The sequence below is a fragment of the Thalassophryne amazonica genome, chromosome 17, assembly GCF_902500255.1.
Source record: "Thalassophryne amazonica chromosome 17, fThaAma1.1, whole genome shotgun sequence".
Taxonomy (NCBI): domain Eukaryota; kingdom Metazoa; phylum Chordata; class Actinopteri; order Batrachoidiformes; family Batrachoididae; genus Thalassophryne; species Thalassophryne amazonica.
Window position 1 is genome coordinate 74087052 of NC_047119.1, and position 19029 is coordinate 74106080.

At 42.3% G+C, this 19029-nt stretch overlaps 1 protein-coding gene across 1 annotated transcript in view; it reads right to left on the reverse strand.

Moving 5' to 3' along the window:
* The window catches only part of lmbrd2b (LMBR1 domain containing 2b), a 90818-nt gene that overhangs the window by 26638 nt on the left and 45151 nt on the right, over window positions 1-19029 (reverse strand). The window lies entirely within an intron of this gene.

Genomic DNA, 19029 nt, shown 5'->3' on the forward strand with positions numbered 1-19029 from the left:
CAATCTGCAAATGTATTAAAAATAAATACAAAAACAAAGAAATCACGTGACTTGAGACTGTAATTGCTGCCAAAGGAGCATCAACAAAGTACAGTAAAACCATCATCGTATAAACTGGATATTCGCAAAAGTCCCAATGATTTCCCATGTACCGGACAGAGCAGTCTGGATGTGCCCAGCAACAGAGGTACGAAATGAAGTTCAGCACCGACACTCGCCGTTTCGAGTAAAGTGGGTACCATATTTCTGTGATTAGAAACCCGGCCATTTATTTTTTCAAACTGTGCTCAGACCCGGTGCCTAAACAAGGCAGGACGTAATTCAAGGCCAGTGATTATTAACAAAATGCTGCTTTCTTCCTGCACTGCAATATGGTGTAAAGATTCACACATATCCCTGGACTGAACAAACCAAAGGCAGCCACTTTAGATCACAGTCCTCTGTGGGGCTACGAACCTGCACACCTGCAAAATCTGAGACCGCAAAGGGCTGTGATTTGTCACTTATGTTTTCATTACTTCCTCTCCCGTTATATTTTAATACTTTTTGCAGCGCGCACACTGATTACATTTCAATCATGGATCAAATACGTTTGGCAGAAAAGTCTGCAAATATGAACGACTTCACAACACAGAGTCGGAAAAAGACGCTTGAATGACCTGCAATTCATGGAGGAAATTGTACATAACGTATCACTGGTTTGGAGGTTGATGACTGTTTTAAACGTATAACAGATTTTGTTCATTACATTATACACACACACAATCCATTTGTCCATTTTCTACATATAATGGACTTAGATTATTTCTGACAAAATTCGCTGGTCCACCCAAATCCATTATATGGAAGTCTTATTGCATTGAGCAAAGGGTGTGAATACTTATATACGTGATTTATTAGTTTTATTTTTAATGAATTTGTTAAAATTAAAAAACAACACAAAACAACCAAAAACAAACAAACAAAACAAACAAACAAAAAAAAACAAAACACTTTTTTCAAGTTGACATTACCAGGTGTTGTGAGCAAAAGATGAATTTACTCCATATTTGAAATAAGGCTGTAAGATGATAAAATGTGGAAACCGTGAAGCTCTGTGAATACTTTCCAGATGCACTGAAAATGAACAACTGCTATTAAAAACTGCTGTCTGCAAATAGATCTGCACTCTGCAGTGCATTTATTTTTAAATAAAAAATAACATGTAAACTTGTTAATAAAACTTCAATGAAAAATTACATTTTTATGAGCTTCAATAAAGAACATGGTTGTTTGGATATAGAGTCCCAGTTAAATTTACTCAGGAAAGTTGTTCCAGTGAGACATTTCAAACTATTTTCTTTATCTGTGTATCGATATTGAAATTTTTTATTCCCCAACATTGGTGTCAGCCCTTCCAACAGTCCACATTAATCGGGTTCTAATGCACAGGCACTCAACGCATGTGGAAACACAAAAAAAGAATGAGGAAGGTTTTGCTGCAGTGTGTCTGTGTTCATTTGTTTTACAGCTTCACTGCTGTGAAACAATCACAAAGTAATATTTTGTTTGTCTTACTAAATTCTCTTTAAGTGAACACCACCGAGCTCTGGGTCTCATCACTTTTTCATGGGCTCTGACTGAAATGTTCTCCTTCTTCTTTGTCTCTCGGCTGTTCCCGTTAGGGGTCGCCACAGCAGATCAATCGTTTCTATCTCACCCTGTCCTCTGTATCTTCCTCTGTCACACCAACCACCTGCATGTCCTCTCTCAGCACATCCATAAACATCCTCTTTGGTCTCCCTCTTCTCCTCCTGCGTGGTGGCTCCATCCTCAGCATCCTTCTCCCTATATACCCTGGGTCCCTCCTCTGCACATGTCCAAACCATCTCAATCTCGCCTCTCTGACTTTGTCTCCAAACTGTCCCACCTGAGCTGTCCCTCTGATATGTTCATTCCTGATCTTGTCCATTCTTGTCACTCCCAAAGAGAATCTCAACATCTTCAGCTCTGTCACCTCCAGCTCCGCCTCCTGTCTTTTTGTTAGCGCCACTGTCTCTAAACCATACAACATAGCTGGTCTCACTACTGTTTTGTAAACTTTCCCCTTCACTCTTGCTGATATTCTTTGGTCACAAATCACTCCTGCCACCTTTCTCCACCCACTCCACCCTGCCTGCACTCTCTTCTTCACCTCTCTACCACACTCTCCATTACTTTGAACAGTTGACCCCAAATATTTAAACTCATCTACTTTCACCACTTCTACTCCTTGTAACTGCACTATTCCACTGGGCTCCCTCTCGTTCACACACATGTACTCAGTCTTGCTTCTACTGACTTTCATTCCCCTTCTCTCCAAAGCATATCTCCACTTCTCCAGACTAGACTCAACTTGCTCTCTACTCTCACTACAGATCACAATGTCATCTGCAAACATCATAGTCCATGGGGACTCCTGTCTGATCTCATCTGTCAACCTGTCCATCACCACAGCAAACAAGAAAGGACTCAGAGCTGATCCTTGGTGTAATCCCACCTCCACCTTGAATGAGTCTGTCATTCCGACTGCGCATCTCACCGCTGTCACACTATTCTTGTACATGTGCTGCACTACCCTAACATACTTCTCTGCCACTCCAGACTTCCTCATACAATGCCACAACTCTTCTCTTGGCACCCTATCATAAGCTTTTTCTAAGTCCACAAACACACAATGTAACTCTTTCTGTCCTTCTCTGTACTTTTCCAACAGTATTCTCAGAGCAAACATTGCATCTGTAGTGCTCTTTCTCGGCATGAAACCATATTGCTGCTCACAGATCTTCACCTGTTTTCTAAGCCTAGCTTCTACTACTCTTTCCCATAACTTCATGCTGTGGCTGATCAGCTTTATGCCTCTGTAGTTACTGCAGCTCTGCACATCACCCTTGTTCTTGAAAATAGGAACCAGCACACTTCGTCTCCACTCCTCAGGCATCCTCTCACTTTCCAAGATTTTATTAAACAATCTGGTTAGAAACTCTACTGCCATCTCTCCTAGACATTTCCATGCCTCCATTGGAATGTCATCTGGACCAACTGCCTTTCCACTCTTCATCCTCTTCATAGCAGCCCTCACTTCTTCCTTGCTAATATCTTTTACTTCCTGATTTACTCTCACCACATCATCCAACCTTTTCTCTCGCTCATTTTCTTTATTCATCAACTCTTCAAAATATTCCCTCCACCTTCTCAGCACACACTCCTCACTTGTCAGCACATTACCATGTGCATCTTTTACCACCCTAACCTGTTGCACATCCTTTCCAGCTCTGTCCCTTTGTCTGGCCAATCGGTACAAGTCCTTTTCTCCTTCCTTACTATTCAACTTCTTGTACAGCTCGCAATATGCCTTTTCCTTTGCTTTTGCCACTTCTCTTCTCACCTTACGCCGCATCTCCTTGTACTCCTGTCTACTTTCTTCATCTCTCCGACTATCCCAAAACTTTTTTGCCAACCTCTTTCTCCTTATGCTTTCCTGGACCTCTTCATTCCACCACCAAGTCTCCTTGTCTTCCTTCCACTGTCCAGATGTCATACCCAGTACTGCCCTAGCTGTCTCCCTCACCACATCTGCAGTACTTTTCCAGTTGTCCAAAATTGCTTCCCCTCCAACTAGTGCTTCTCTCACCTGCTTGCTAAATTTCACACAACAGTCTTCCTCCTTCAGCTTCCACCATCTGATCCTTTGTTGAGCTCTCACTCTCTTCTTCTTTACCTCTAAAGTCATCCTACAAACAACCATCCTGTGCTGTCTAGTGACACTCTCTCCTGCTACCACCTTACAGTCTGTGATTTCCTTCTAACAACACTCATTAAGCGAATAAATAAGTGCCCCCTTTAGTATAGCACATATAAACCATCACTTTTACATCCAGTTTTCTTCAGACACATCAGGGGATGGACACATGAACATTTCCAAGTCACTGAATATGTCTTGGACTTTATTTACATCAGTTATGAAGAAAAACAGTTTGGCACTCTATGGTAAATCTGTGTGGAGTAGACAGTTCAGAGTGAGGAAAGCCACCAAGACACCCAGACAACCCAGAAGTTATAGGCTTCTGTAACTGTGATTGGAGAAATTATGCACAGCGCAAGTTTTGCATTTTGCATCACCAGTTATACAGCTTCATGATGAAGTGGTACAGGGGTCTGTCTTAGGCCCCCTGCTTTTCTCCCTTTATATAGCACCCCTTGGACACATATTGCGGCATTTTGGGATTACCTTTCACTGTTATGCAGACGATACTCAGTTATATATGCCAATAACTGCTGGTAATCTCGTTCACATAAAATCCTTAGAAGATTGCCTTGCAGCAGTGAGAAGTTGGATGTCTAGAAACTTCCAATATTTAAACTCTGATAAGACTGAAATGATGGTTCTTGGTCCAGTGAGACATCGGCATCAATTTGACCAGCTAACACTCAGCCTCAGCTCGTGTGTCATACATCACACTGACAAAGTGAGGAACCTTGGGGTAATTGTTGATCCTTCGTTGTCCTTTGGCCTCCATATTAGAAATATTATGAGGACTGCTTTCTTCCACCTGTGAAATATAGCGAAGATTCGTCCCATCCTGTCTATGGCTGATGCTGAGAACCTGATCCATGCCTTCATCTCTTCTAGATTGGACTACTGCAATGTTCTATTTTCTGTTTTACCACAGTCCAGCATTAGGGGTCTCCAATTGGCTCAAAATGCTGCAGCCAGACTTTTGACATGAAGCAGAAAGTTTGACCACATTACACCCATTTTGGCATCTCTTCACTGGCTTCCTGTCCCAGTGAGATCAGATTTTAAGGTTCTGCTACTAACCTATAAAATTATTCATGGACTGGCACCTCCCTACCTAGCTGACCTAATTAAACCTTACGTACCGGCCCGAGATTTACGTTCTCAGGGTGCAGGACTACTTTGTGTCCCTAGGGTGAATAAGAAGTCTGTGGGTCACAGAGCTTTCTCTTATCGTGCCCCTGTTCTGTGGAATGATCTCCCTGCATCAATAAAACAGTCAGATTCTGTGGAGACTTTCAAGTCCAGACTTAAGATGCACTTATTTTCCCTTTCATATGGCTAGCATACTGGTACAGTTTTGTTTTACGCTTTTTACTCTTTTAATTCATTTTATTAGTAATTGGAGGGTGCTGCGGCCTCAACTTTATCTAAATTCTGGTTCTTCTAGTGAAGTTTAGGGCTAGTGGCCGGTGATCACCTTAGTATTTCTGTTTTTTCTTGTTGTTTAATGCTGACAAATTATACTGTATTTGTTGTTTTTCTGATGCCTGATTCTGTTTTTTCTCTCTGTTTAAGGTGCAGCTCCATCCAGAGATGGGAGTTGTATTTGTGTTGGCAATCCTCCTGTCCTGTGCGCCAAAATCATTTATTGTATGTTTGTCCGTGAAATGTTCTGTGAACTGTTTCTGTAATTTATGTTTTTAGCATGGCCCAAACATAGGGTCACCCCTTTGAGTCTGGTCTGCTTGAGGTTTCTTCCTCAGAGGGAGTTTTTCCTTACCACTGTTGCTCTTTGGGTTGGTAAGGTTAGACCTTACCTGTGTGAAGCGCCTTGAGGCAACTCTGCTGTGATTTGGCGCTATATAAAGGAAAATAAATTGAAATTGAAATTACAGAGAAGAACAGTTCTGTAGAGGTTGCTTGCCTCTACTGGTGGTTGGCTCTCACTGCGGTATTGTATCACTTCCTGTTCCGGAGCACAGCGGTGTTTTTCTGTATCTGTTAGCTGTTTAATCTGCGCAGTTAGATTGATCTAGTTATCTAGATTACGATTTGTTTCCCAGTGTAATCTTTACGTGCCTTAACTAAAGCACTCCTTCTGCTGAATCACCTCTAAATTATTCACTTTGCGTGTTTTTAGGAATCCGCTAGGTTAGCGTAGCTACTAGCTCTTAGCCGATTTAGCATGGCGGCTTCTCCTGTCTCTCCCCCACTTTTCTGCTCTGGGTGTGAAATGTTTAGTTATTCCTCGGCCTCCTTTAGCAGTAATGGTACTTGTAATAAGTGTAGCTTATTCGTAGCTTTGGAGGCCAGGCTGGGCGAATTGGAGACTCGGCTCCGCACTGTGGAAATTCTACAGCTAGCCAGGCCCCTGTAGTCGGTGCGGACCAAGGTAGCTTAGACGCCGTTAGTTCCCCCCTGGCAGATCCCAAGCAGGCTGACTGGGTGACTGTGAGGAGGAAGCGTAGTTCTAAACAGAAGCCCCGTGTACACCGCCAACACGTTTACATTTCTAACCATTTTTCCCCACTCGACGACACACCCGCCGAGGATCAAACTCTGGTTATTGGCGACTCTAATTTGAGAAATGTGAAGTTAGCGACACCAGCAACCATAGTCAATTGTCTTCCGGGGGCCAGAGCAGGCGACATTGAAGGAAATTTGAAACTGCTGGCTAAGGCTAAGCGTAAATTTGGTAAGATTGTAATTCACGTCGGCAGTAATGACACTCGGTTACGCCAATCGGAGGTCACTAAAATTAACATTAAATCGGTGTGTAACTTTGCAAAAACAATGTCGGACTCTGTAGTTTTCTCTGGGCCCCTCCCCAATCGGACCGGGAGTGACATGTTTAGCCGCCTGTTCTCCTTGAATTGCTGGCTGTCTGAGTGGTGTCCAAAAAATGAGGTGGGCTTCATAGATAATTGGCAAAGCTTCTGGGGAAAACCTGGTCTTGTTAGGAGAGACGGCATCCATCCCACTTTGGATGGAGCAGCTCTCATTTCTAGAAATCTGGCCAATTTTCTTAAATCCTCCAAACCGTGACTATCCAGGGTTGGGACCAGGAAGCAGAGTTGTAGTCTTACACACCTCTCTGCAGCTTCTCTCCCCCTGCCATCCCCTCATTACCCCATCCCCGTAGAGACGGTGCCTGCTCCCAGACCACCAACAACCAGCAAAAATCTATTTAAGCATAAAAATTCAAAAAGAAAAAAATAATATAGCACCTTCAACTGCACCACAGACTAAAACAGTTAAATGTGGTCTATTAAACATTAGGTCTCTCTCTTCTAAGTCCCTGTTGGTAAATGATATAATAATTGATCAACATATTGATTTATTCTGCCTAACAGAAACCTGGTTACAGCAGGATGAATATGTTAGTTTAAATGAGTCAACACCCCCGAGTCACACTAACTGTCAGAATGCTCGTAGCACGGGCCGAGGAGGAGGATTAGCAGCAATCTTCCATTCCAGCTTATTAATTAATCAAAAACCCAGACAGAGCTTTAATTCATTTGAAAGCTTGTCTCTTAGTCTTGTCCATCCAAATTGGAAGTCCCAAAAACCAGTTTTATTGTTATTATCGTCCACCTGGTCGTTACTGTGAGTTTCTCTGTGAATTTTCAGACCTTTTGTCTGACTTAGTGCTTAGCTCAGATAAGATAATTATAGTGGGCGATTTTAACATCCACACAGATGCTGAGAATGACAGCCTCAACACTGCATTTAATCTATTATTAGACTCTATTGGCTTTGCTCAAAAAGTAAATGAGTCCACCCACCACTTTAATCATATGTTAGATCTTGTTCTGACTTATGGTATGGAAATAGAAGACTTAACAGTATTCCCTGACAACTCCCTTCTGTCTGATCATTTCTTAATAACATTTACATTTACTCTGATGGACTACCCAGCAGTGGGGAATAAGTTTCATTACACTAGAAGTCTTTCAGAAAGCGCTGACCCAGCTATCTTAGCTAATTATAGGCCAATCTCCAACCTTCCTTTTCTCTCAAAAATTCTTGAAAGGGTAGTTGTAAAACAGCTAACTGATCATCTGCAGAGGAATGGTCTATTTGAAGAGTTTCAGTCAGGTTTTAGAATTCATCATAGTACAGAAACAGCATTAGTGAAGGTTACAAATGATCTTCTTATGGCCTCGGACAGTGGACTCGTCTCTCTGCTTGTTCTGTTGGACCTCAGTGCTGCTTTTGATACTGTTGACCATAAAATTTTATTACAGAGATTAGAGCATGCCATAGCTATTAAAGGCACTGCGCTGCGGTGGTTTGAATCATATTTGTCTAATAGATTACAATTTGTTCATGTAAATGGGGAATCTTCTTCACAGACTAAAGTTAATTATGGAGTTCCACAAGGTTCTGTGCTAGGACCAATTTTATTCACTTTATACATGCTTCCCTTAGGCAGTATTATTAGACGGTATTGCTTAAATTTTCATTGTTACGCAGATGATACCCAGCTTTATCTATCCATGAAGCCAGAGGACACACACCAATTAGCTAAACTGCAGGATTGTCTTACAGACATAAAGACATGGATGACCTCTAATTTCCTGCTTTTAAACTCAGATAAAACTGAAGTTATTGTACTTGGCCCCACAAATCTTAGAAACATGGTGTCTAACCAGATCCTTACTCTGGATGGCATTACCCTGACCTCTAGTAATACTGTGAGAAATCTTGGAGTCATTTTTGATCAGGATATGTCATTCAAAGCGCATATTAAACAAATATGTAGGACTGCTTTTTTGCATTTACGCAATATCTCTAAAATCAGAAAGGTCTTGTCTCAGAGTGACGCTGAAAAACTAATTCATGCATTTATTTCCTCTAGGCTGGACTATTGTAATTCATTATTATCAGGTTGTCCTAAAAGTTCCCTAAAAAGCCTTCAGTTAATTCAAAATGCTGCAGCTAGAGTACTGACGGGGACTAGAAGGAGAGAGCATATCTCACCCATATTGGCCTCTCTTCATTGGCTTCCTGTTAATTCTAGAATAGAATTTAAAATTCTTCTTCTTACTTATAAGGTTTTGAATAATCAGGTCCCATCTTATCTTAGGGACCTCGTAGTACCATATCACCCCAATAGAGCGCTTCGCTCTCAGACTGCAGGCTTACTTGTAGTTCCTAGGGTTTGTAAGAGTAGAATGGGAGGCAGAGCCTTCAGCTTTCAGGCAACTCTCCTGTGGAACCAGCTCCCAATTCAGATCAGGGAGACAGACACCCTCTCTACTTTTAAGATTAGGCTTAAAACTTTCCTTTTTGCTAAAGCTTATAGTTAGGGCTGGATCAGGTGACCCTGAACCATCCCTTAGTTATGCTGCTATAGATGTAGACTGCTGGGGGGTTCCCATGATGCACTGTTTCTTTCTCTTTTTGCTCTGTATGCACCACTCTGCATTTAATCATTAGTGATCGATCTCTGCTCCCCTCCACAGCATGTCTTTTTCCTGGTTCTCTCCCTCAGCCCCAACCAGTCCCAGCAGAAGACTGCCCCTCCCTGAGCCTGGTTCTGCTGGAGGTTTCTTCCTGTTAAAAGGGAGTTTTTCCTTCCCACTGTAGCCAAGTGCTTGCTCACAGGGGGTCGTTTTGACCGTTGGGGTTTTACATAATTATTGTATGGCCTTGCCTTACAATATAAAGCGCCTTGGGGCAACTGTTTGTTGTGATTTGGTGCTATATAAAAAAAATTGATTGATTGAATTTTCTTTCAACAAAACATCAAATCTATGTTTGAATCTCCAATGTGCCTTCTGGCAAATTGTAGCTGAACTTTCATGTGTTTTGTTTATTCATTTATTTTTTAATCCTCCTCTATACCTCTTCATCATGAAGCTGTATAACTGGCGATGCAAAACTCAAGACATGTACTATCCACAATTTCTTCAATCACAGCCAAAGACCTGAATATTATTGAAAATCTGTGGTGTGATTGTAAGCGGGCTGTCCATGCTCAGAAATCAACAAACCTGAGATGTTTTGTAAAGAAGAGTGGTCCAAAATACCTTCAACCAGAATCCAGACTCTCATTGGAAGTTATAGGAAGCATTTAGAGGCTGTTATTTCTGCAAAAGGAAGATCTACTAAATACTGATGTATTTTTTTCTGTTGGGGTGCACAAATTTATGCACCTGCCTTTTTGTTTAAAGAATTATTGCACACTTCCTGTAAATCCTATAAACTTCATTTCACTTCTCAAATATCACTGTGTTTGTCTGCTATACGATATATTTAACTGAAATTTCTGATCCAAACAACCAATGATTTATCAAGGAAAATCATGGAAATCATCAGGGGGCCCAAACGTTTACATACAACTGTAATGATGGTATGTAGATATTGGCTTTGTTTGCCATCAAAATTATTAATTCACCATTTCTAACTATTAGGGAGCGTGTTATATATTATATATTAAACCTTATTAATATAAACCTGGTTAAAAAAAAAATTATACTAGTTTTTACAAAAATATCAAAAAAATGAACAAAATTTAAATTTTTTTTTTTAAATATGCTCTGTTTTCTCCATTCTGTTCCATCAAATGTTGTAAGGTTGAGAAAGGTTACAGCATTTTATTTGTTAACCATCCAGTAACACTATGCAGGGCAAATGGAGGGCATGTGGCATTTAAAAACCACACAGAAACCAAATTATTACCCCTACCCCCTAATAATCTGCCAAACACAACACGAACCGTTCTCTTCTGTTGTGCTTACAGGTAAACTGCACCCAGCTCACAGCATTGCCCTTTATTATGATGCATCATAATGTTGTTCACAAGTCATACGGTACCTGGTTCACAACACCAAAATGTATTTCTTCAGCTGTATAAAACATTGCAAGTTGCTGAATTCAGAAACGACATTTCTGTGATGATTTGGTAGGTAAACAAACTGCAATAATGTATGAATGGAAATATTACAATCCACTGAAAAACTGAAGCTTTAAACTTTTGCAAATATGGCAAAGTCTGCAAAAGTAGGTGGAGCAAGAAGACCAAGCAGCTGACTGCAGAAGGACATGTGTTTGGGCAACTGGTTCTCTTTGCTCTAAAGCACCATATTAGTCTAGAAGGAGTTGTGTTCTGTGCTTTGAGCCCGGTACCTTGGGCACTTGCCACCAGTAATGGTGTCCCTGTGAAGGCTGACAAGCACAGCAGAGAAGGAAACACACTATGCTGTGAAACCAGATCAACATGAAGCTGCTTACATCATTGATGACGATGTGATGCTGCAGGCACAGGTTTGCTCACCTGGTACCTTTGGTGAGGAACCAGGTACCTGGTACCTGGCTGAAAGTCCAACGAGTGGACTTTCTGACAGATTGACACAAGAAAGAGTCAATCAAAGCCACAGAGAGAGGAAGAAGAGGTACATCCAAGCCCCATCAGATAAAGGGTGGGTGCACTCACAAAGAGACTGGGAGGCATCTCTGTCATGGAGTGAAAATGAACAGAGCTTTAGAAGTTTCTTGCTGAAGGAATGGAAGCAAACCAAATATGCAACAAAGCTGCAGGGAAGAAAGGTCCACTTTGTGTGTGAGGATCAGTGTCATTCCCTCACATCCTCACAAGGCTAAGACACGAGTGTTGAGGAAGTACCAGAGCTGGAGTCATCACAGGAAGAAGCAGATACGAGGAGAATCTGCTAAACAATCTCCTGCATCATCATCGATCCCCAGATACTGATGCGTTTGTACTCCTCCATTACTTTGCCCAAACAGTAGAACAGAAAGTTCTATTTGACACGGGGGAGGGCAGTGTGTGGTCGATGACGCTGGACAGGAAGTATGGTTGGCGCTCCCTGCTCTGCGTGCATACAGCGGGTGTGACAGCACCAGGCCCTTCATGTGGAAAGAAATCACCTCTGAAAGTACTCCAAGCCCTGACCGCATTGTTAAGCAGATGTTAATAATGATGCTGTCAGCTAAGCACGAGAGAAACAACGCTGTTGCTTCGGTAAGCTTTGCCGAACGAATTACCTACAGAAAAATAAAGCGTGCAAATGATGGAATTGGATTAGAATGGGAATAATCTCCCTTGTGTCTGATGATTTGCGGACGTTAATGCTAGTGTCGCAGACCGAATGGTCCGCCCTGCCTCCACTACGCATTTGTCATTTCAGAGGTCAGCAGCTCGTCTGAGACAAAGACTCTTCACCCAAAGCGATCAAATGGATTAATGTGATTATTAGCCATCAGATGACAAAGTAAAACCTCTTAAATCATTCTAAAGTCAGTTTTAAGCAGAAATGAGGCAATAATCGGTGAGGTTTTGAAATGGCCGGCACTAAGTGAAGGCATCAGCTAGCAGCTTGTGTAGCCGCGGCGCTCTGATCACTTCCTCTGTCTTTTCTGATGAAATAATGCTGAATTTATGCAGAAATGATTGTTGTAGAAACGCTTCAGATATCTGTGGCTGAAATTTTCATCTTAGGTGCATGTCCACTGTGAGAGACATAATCTAAAAAAAATCCGGAAATCAAAATGTATGATTTTTTTAATAATTTATTTGTATGTTATTGCTGCAAATAAGTATTTGATCACCTATCAACCAGCAAGAATTCTCTCTCTCACAGACCTGTTAATTTTTCTTTAAGAAGCCCTCTTATTCTGCACTCTTTACCTGTATTAATTGCACCTGTTTGAACTTGTTACCTGTATAACAGACACCTGTTCACACAATCAGTCACACTCCAACCTGTCCACCATAGCCAAGACCAAAGAGCTGTCTAAGGACACCAGGGACAAAACTGTAGACCTGCATAAGGCTGGGATGGACTACAGGACAACAGGCAAGCAGCTTGGTAGAAGACAACAACTGTTATGATTATTTATTAGAAAGTGGATGAAACACAAGATGACTGTCAATCTTCCTTGGTCTGGGATTCCATGCAAGATCTCACTTTGTGGGGTAAGGATGATTCTGAGAACTACACAGGAGGACCTGGTCAATGACCTGAAGAGAGCTGGGACCACAGTCACAAAGATTACATTAGTAACACATGATGCTGTCATGGTTTAAAATCCTGCAGGGCAGCAAGGTCCCCCTGCTCAAGCCAGCACATGTCCAGGCCCGTTTGAAGTTCACCAGTGACCATCTGGATGATCCAGAGGAGGCATGGGAGAAGGTCATGTGGTCAGATGAGACCAGAATAGAGCTTTTTGGAATCAACTCCACTTACCATGTTTAGAGGATGAGAACAACCCCAAGAAAACCATCCCAACTGTGAAGCATGGGGGTGGAAACATCATACTCTGGGGGTGCTCTTCTGCAAAGGGGACAGGACGACTGCACCGTATTGAAGGGAGGATGGATGGGGTCATGTATTGCGAGATTTTGACAAACAACCTCCTTCCCTCAGTAAGAACATTGAAGATGGGTCATGGCTGTGTCTTCAGCATGACAATGACGCCAAACACACAGCCAGGGCAACTAAGGAGGGGCTCCGTAAGAAGCATTTCGAGGTCCTGGAGTGGCCTGGCCAGTCTGCAGACCTGAACTCAATAGAAAATCTTTGGAGGGAGCTGAAACTCCAAACCTGAAAGATCTAGAGAAGATCAGTATGGAGGAGTGGACCAAAATCCCTGCTGCAGTGTGTGAAAACCTGGTGAAGAACTACAGGAAACAGTTGACCTCTGGAACTGCAAACAAAGGCTACTGTACCAAATATTAACATTGATTTTCACAGGTGTTCAAATACTTATTTGCAGCAGTAACATACAAATAATTAAAAAATAATCATACATTGTGATTTCCATATTTTTCTTTTTTTCTTTTTTTTTGTTTAGATTGTGTCTCTCACAGTGGACATGCACCTAAGATGAAAATTTCAGACCCCTCCATGATTTCTAAGTGGGAGAACTTGCAAAATTGCAGGGTGTTCAAATACTTATTTTCCTCACTGTATATACGAGGTCTGTCAAAGTATAGGTCCTTTTTATTTTTTTCAAAAACTATATGGAATTCATTCATATGTTTGTACGTCAGACATGCTTGAACCCTCGTGCGCATGCGTGAGTTTTTCCACGCCTGTCGGTGACGTCATTCGCCTGTGAGCACGCCTTTGGAAGGACTGGTCCCGCCCCCTTGTCGGAATTCCTTTGTCTGAGAAGTTGTTGAGAGACTGGCGCTTTGTTTGATCAAAATTTTTTCTAAACCTGTGAGACACATTGAAGTGGACACGGTTCGAAAAATTCAGCTGGTTTTCGGTGAAAATTTTAACGGCTGATGAGAGATTTTGAAGTGATTCTGTCGCTTTAAGGACTTCCCACGTAGCAGGACGTCGCGCAGCGCTCCCAGGTGCCGTCGTCAGCCTGTTTCAAGCTGAAAACCTCCACATTTAATGAATTTAAAAAAATTATTAAATCATTAAAAAAAATCTCCTTTAACAGTGGAATATCTGGATAAAATGCTGAAACTGACTTCTGAAACTTCTCTGTTCTCTCACGACGTCCCGGGTCAACAGAGGCTTAAATTTGGAGGTTTTCATCTTGAAACAGGCTGACGACGATATGCCTCACAGGTTTTGAAAAAATTTTGATCAAACAAAGCGCCAGTCTCTCAGCAACTTCTCAGACAAAGCAATTACAACGAGGGGGCTGGACCACACCTCCCACAAGGAGTGCTCACAGGCGAATGACGTCACCGACAGGCGTGGAAAAACTCACGCATGCACACAAGGGTTCAAGCATGTCTGACATACAAATATAAAAAGGACCTATACTTTATGGACAGACCTTGTATATATATATATATATATATATATGTTCTCCACTCAGATTGTAATAGCCAATCACAGATTAGCCTTTCTGTCCATCATTTACCTGTATTTTGGCATGCTTGGTGCCAGAAAGTTATGTTGGATCCAAAAGGATCCAAAAAGGCTAGGACCAAAAGTTATATTGGCTCGGTTCCCACTGACCAAAAGCGTTAGAGCTTACTGCCAACAGCTAGCCAATCAGAGCGCGGCACACGAAGGTCAGGAACTAGCTGACAGACGCTGGTTGAAAAATGGCAACAAACATGTCAACAACAGCAGAAAATCGTCTGCCAGCGAGGTTTGCTGAGTTCACAGAGGAGGAACTGGTATTATTGAACTCCAAGGATGCCAAAAACACTAAGAAGGTAGAGAAGCACGCGACTGACGATTTAGAAGCATTCATCGCATCAGAATCAATCATATGCTGTTCACAACAAAATAAATTGATCTAATTTATTCTAATTTACTAATTTACTCTTTGTTGTTTGCTTAATTTGGGATGGGGGTGGAGAACATAATTGATGGATGGTAAGGAGTCCAACATAGAGAAATATTGAAGAAAAGTTATATTGGACGAGGCGTAGCCTTATATCTCTATATTGGACTCCTTACCATCCATTATTTGTACTCAACAAAAATATAAACGCAACACTTTTGGTTTTGCTCCCATTTTGTATGAGATGAACTCAAAGATCTAAAACTTTTTCCACATACACAATATCACTATTTCCCTCAAATATTGTTCACAAACCAGTCTAAATCTGTGATAGTGAGCACTTCTCCTTTGCTGAGATAATCCATCCCACCTCACAGGTGTGCCATACCAAGATGCTGATTAGACACCATGATTAGTGCACAGGTGTGCCTTAGACTGCCCACAATAAAAGGCCACTCTGAAAGGTCCAGTTTTATCACACAGCACAATGCCACAGATGTCGCAAGATTTGAGGGAGCGTGCAGTTGGCATGCTGACAGCAGGAATGTCAACCAGAGCTGTTGCTCGTGTATTGAATGTTCATGTCTCTACCATAAGTCGTCTCCAAAGGCGTTTCAGAGAATTTGGCAGTACATCCAACCAGCCTCACAACCGCAGACCACGTGTAACCACACCAGCCCAGGACCTCCACATCCAGCATGTCCACCTCCAAGATCGTCTGAGACCAGCCACTCGGACAGCTGCTGAAACAATCGGTTTGCATAACCAAAGAATTTCTGCACAAACTGTCAGAAACCGTCTCAGGGAAGCTCATCTGCATGCTCGTTGTCCTCATCGGGGTCTCGACCTGACTCCAGTTCGTCGTCGTAACCGACTTGAGTGGGCAAATGCTCACATTCGCTGGCGTTTGGCACGTTGGAGAGGTGTTCTCTTCACGGATGATGCGAAGGAGATGTGTTGCACTGCATGAGGCAAATGGTGGTCACACCAGATACTGACTGGTATCCCGCCCGAATAAAACAAAACTGCACCTTTCAGAGTGGCCTTTTATTGTGGACAGTCTAAGGCACACCTGTGCACTAATCATGGTGTCTAATCAGCATCTTGATATGGCACACCTGTGAGGTGGGATGGATTATCTCAGCAAAGGAGAAGTGCTCACTATCACAGATTTCGACTGGTTTGTGAACAATATTTGAGGGAAATGGTGATACTGTGTATGTGGAAAAAGTTTTAGATCTTTGAGTTCATCTCATACAAAATGGGAGCAAAACCAAAAGTGTTGCGTTTATATTTTTGTTGAGTATATATATATATATGTGTGTGTGTGTGTTTCTGCACATCTATTATTTGTAAAATAGAATAATTTTGGATAAAAATGGTGTATGCCGTGGTGTGATTTTTCAGTATATAAGTCACACCATAGTGTAAGTCACAAAGGCCTGCCAACTTGTGCACAATTTGTGATGAAGGAAAAGAAAATTCATCATAGAAATTGTGAAATGAGGGTAAATTTTGGATGATTTTTGTGGTGGGATATTTGCATAAAAAAGTAAATCATGGTAACAATGTTTTTTTTGTCCGTCAATAAACATATTCTGAATTATAAAATGCTGAGTAACTGTTTATTTGATGGTCTATGAGGCCAATATCAGTATATCATCACATATTTTCAGGGGAACCAAACTTCAAGAGCTCACCACAGCCACGGTCACTAATGTTATAACTGTACACCTCTTGATTTGAAGAATATCTCATGGACCTTAGATTTGAAAAATGTCTCAGAAACACTGGGGGGGGGGGTTCAATACCTGGCAGGGAGAGAGAGAGAGAGAGAGAGAGAGAGAGAGAGAGAGAGAGAGAGAGAGAGAGAGAGAGAGAGAGAGAGAGAGAGAGAGAGAGAGACAGAGAGAGAGATTTCCACAAAGCTGGGATGTGTGGTGGTGGTGTTTGAGACATGCGGTGTGAACAGGTCCAGCACCACCTGAATGTGGAGTCAGAGATCAGGTTCCAGGGATTTTCTTTCCCCCAAATATGTCACTTGACTCTTGATCAGCCTCAAGAGCGACTTATTCATCTGATGCAGAAAAATGCAGCACTGAGACATGAAGAGCAGCAGGCTGATTAAACACAAGAAAAGACTCCTCTGTAAACTGCAATCAGCTGAAGGCTGCAGGTTCAACACCGCCTGTGCAGCCTCCAGCTGAAATAAATCTGCTGCCAAACATGTGCCCCAAGCAAAAGGGGAGGAACTAAAGAAATGACTTTCCTATCTGTCAGGATGAACAGGAATCTAAGGCAGTGAGTGACCGCTGAATACACACACACACACACACACACACACACGCACAGAGAGAGAGAGAGAGAGAGAGAGAACAGGATGGGTTAGGCAGGATATTTACACAGCAAACAGACTTGCTGTTCACGTATACTAAGATCCCTGGAATCAGGACAGCACTCAGGCCCCCAAAGTGGAGGGGGGGGCGCTACAGTGAGGCAAATCAGTATTTGATCCACTGTCAATTTTGCAGGTTTTCCCACCTACAGAGAATGCAGAGGTCTGTAATTTTTATCGTAGGTTCACTTCAACTGTGAGAGACAGAATCTAAAAAAACAAAAAACAAAAAACAGAAAATCACATTGCATGATTTTTAAATAATTAATTTGCATTTTATTGCATGTAATAAGTATTTGATCACCTACCAACCAACAAGAATTCTGGCTCTCACAAAAATATGGGGAGGGGACAGAATAGAAAAAAAACAAAACAGATCACTTTCACCAGCTGGTGGTGATGACGCCGAGGGTCTCTTCACCGCTCACACGACCCGACACCCATCCACCACTGCCACCCCACACAGCCAGCCAGGCAGGACACACACACCGCATCAGCAGCACCTGTGACTCAGTACGACAACCACGAAACACGTGGCCGCCGGAGAATCGTGCCAGCTCACCACCGGCGGAGCAGCACTTCACAGCCACAATAAACAGCAGCAGCTCAGCTTGGAGGGCCGGTGTCCCAGTTTATCCCCCCCAGACTTATACGTGGCTGACAGAGCGGAAAACAACACTGAAAGTGTGTGTCACAGGGATGGGGTCTTGTACTTGTCTTGACTGTCCTATGATATCTTAAGCCTGGTTCATACAGCAAGGTTTTAAAACTGTGTTGGTTTCCAATACATGAGAGACCACACACATGGAGGTAAAAAAAAATAATAGCTCTGACAGGTTTGGTGGCACAGTGTGCGCTGTGCAGCCAAAGCCAAAGTGTCTTTATTTGTCTCCCTAAGGAGAAATTTGTCTTGATAGAGGGGTCTGCTACACAACAACACATCCCGTACATACCACCCATGCATCAAAAAGCAGATCAAAGTTAAAATACAAATACATAATCAATAAAAACATTATTAACATCTGAGGGCAAATTCTGCAACACATACGGTCTTCCCTGAGCCGTCTGCTCATTCATGAGCTTCACTGACAGCGGAATAAAGGAATGTTTAAATGGGTTATATTTACACAGAGGAAGCCTGAACCTCCTCCCTGAGTTCAGTAAAATATATTCAGAGTGCAGTCTGCTAACGAGCCTTTCATTGGATTCAGGTGTGTTGGAGCAGGGAGACAACTAAGAGTGTCAGGAATGTGGCTCTCGAGGACCGAACTTGGCCACCCCTGGTCTACAGTGTAAATAGAAATGGTGACCTAGCACAGCCCTGAGGGACTCCGGTGCTGCTTAATGCAATATCAGAGAAGACAGACTTGACCTCCACCTGCTGTTTCACCTGTTTGACAGAAAAGACTGACACCACTTAATTAAGAAAGGGTTCACGTTGAGCTGAGTCAGTTTTTGAAGAGGATATGCGAGCGGATACAGTTAAAAGCAGAACTAAAATCAATAAAACCTAATTTGGCATTTGCAAAGGAACTCTCGAGATGCTTTAAAACCAAGTTCATCATAGTTAAAATGGCATCACTCGGACTTGCTTTTGTATGCAAACTGATACTGATCCAAGTGTGGCTCCACCTGTGTACTAAGCTCC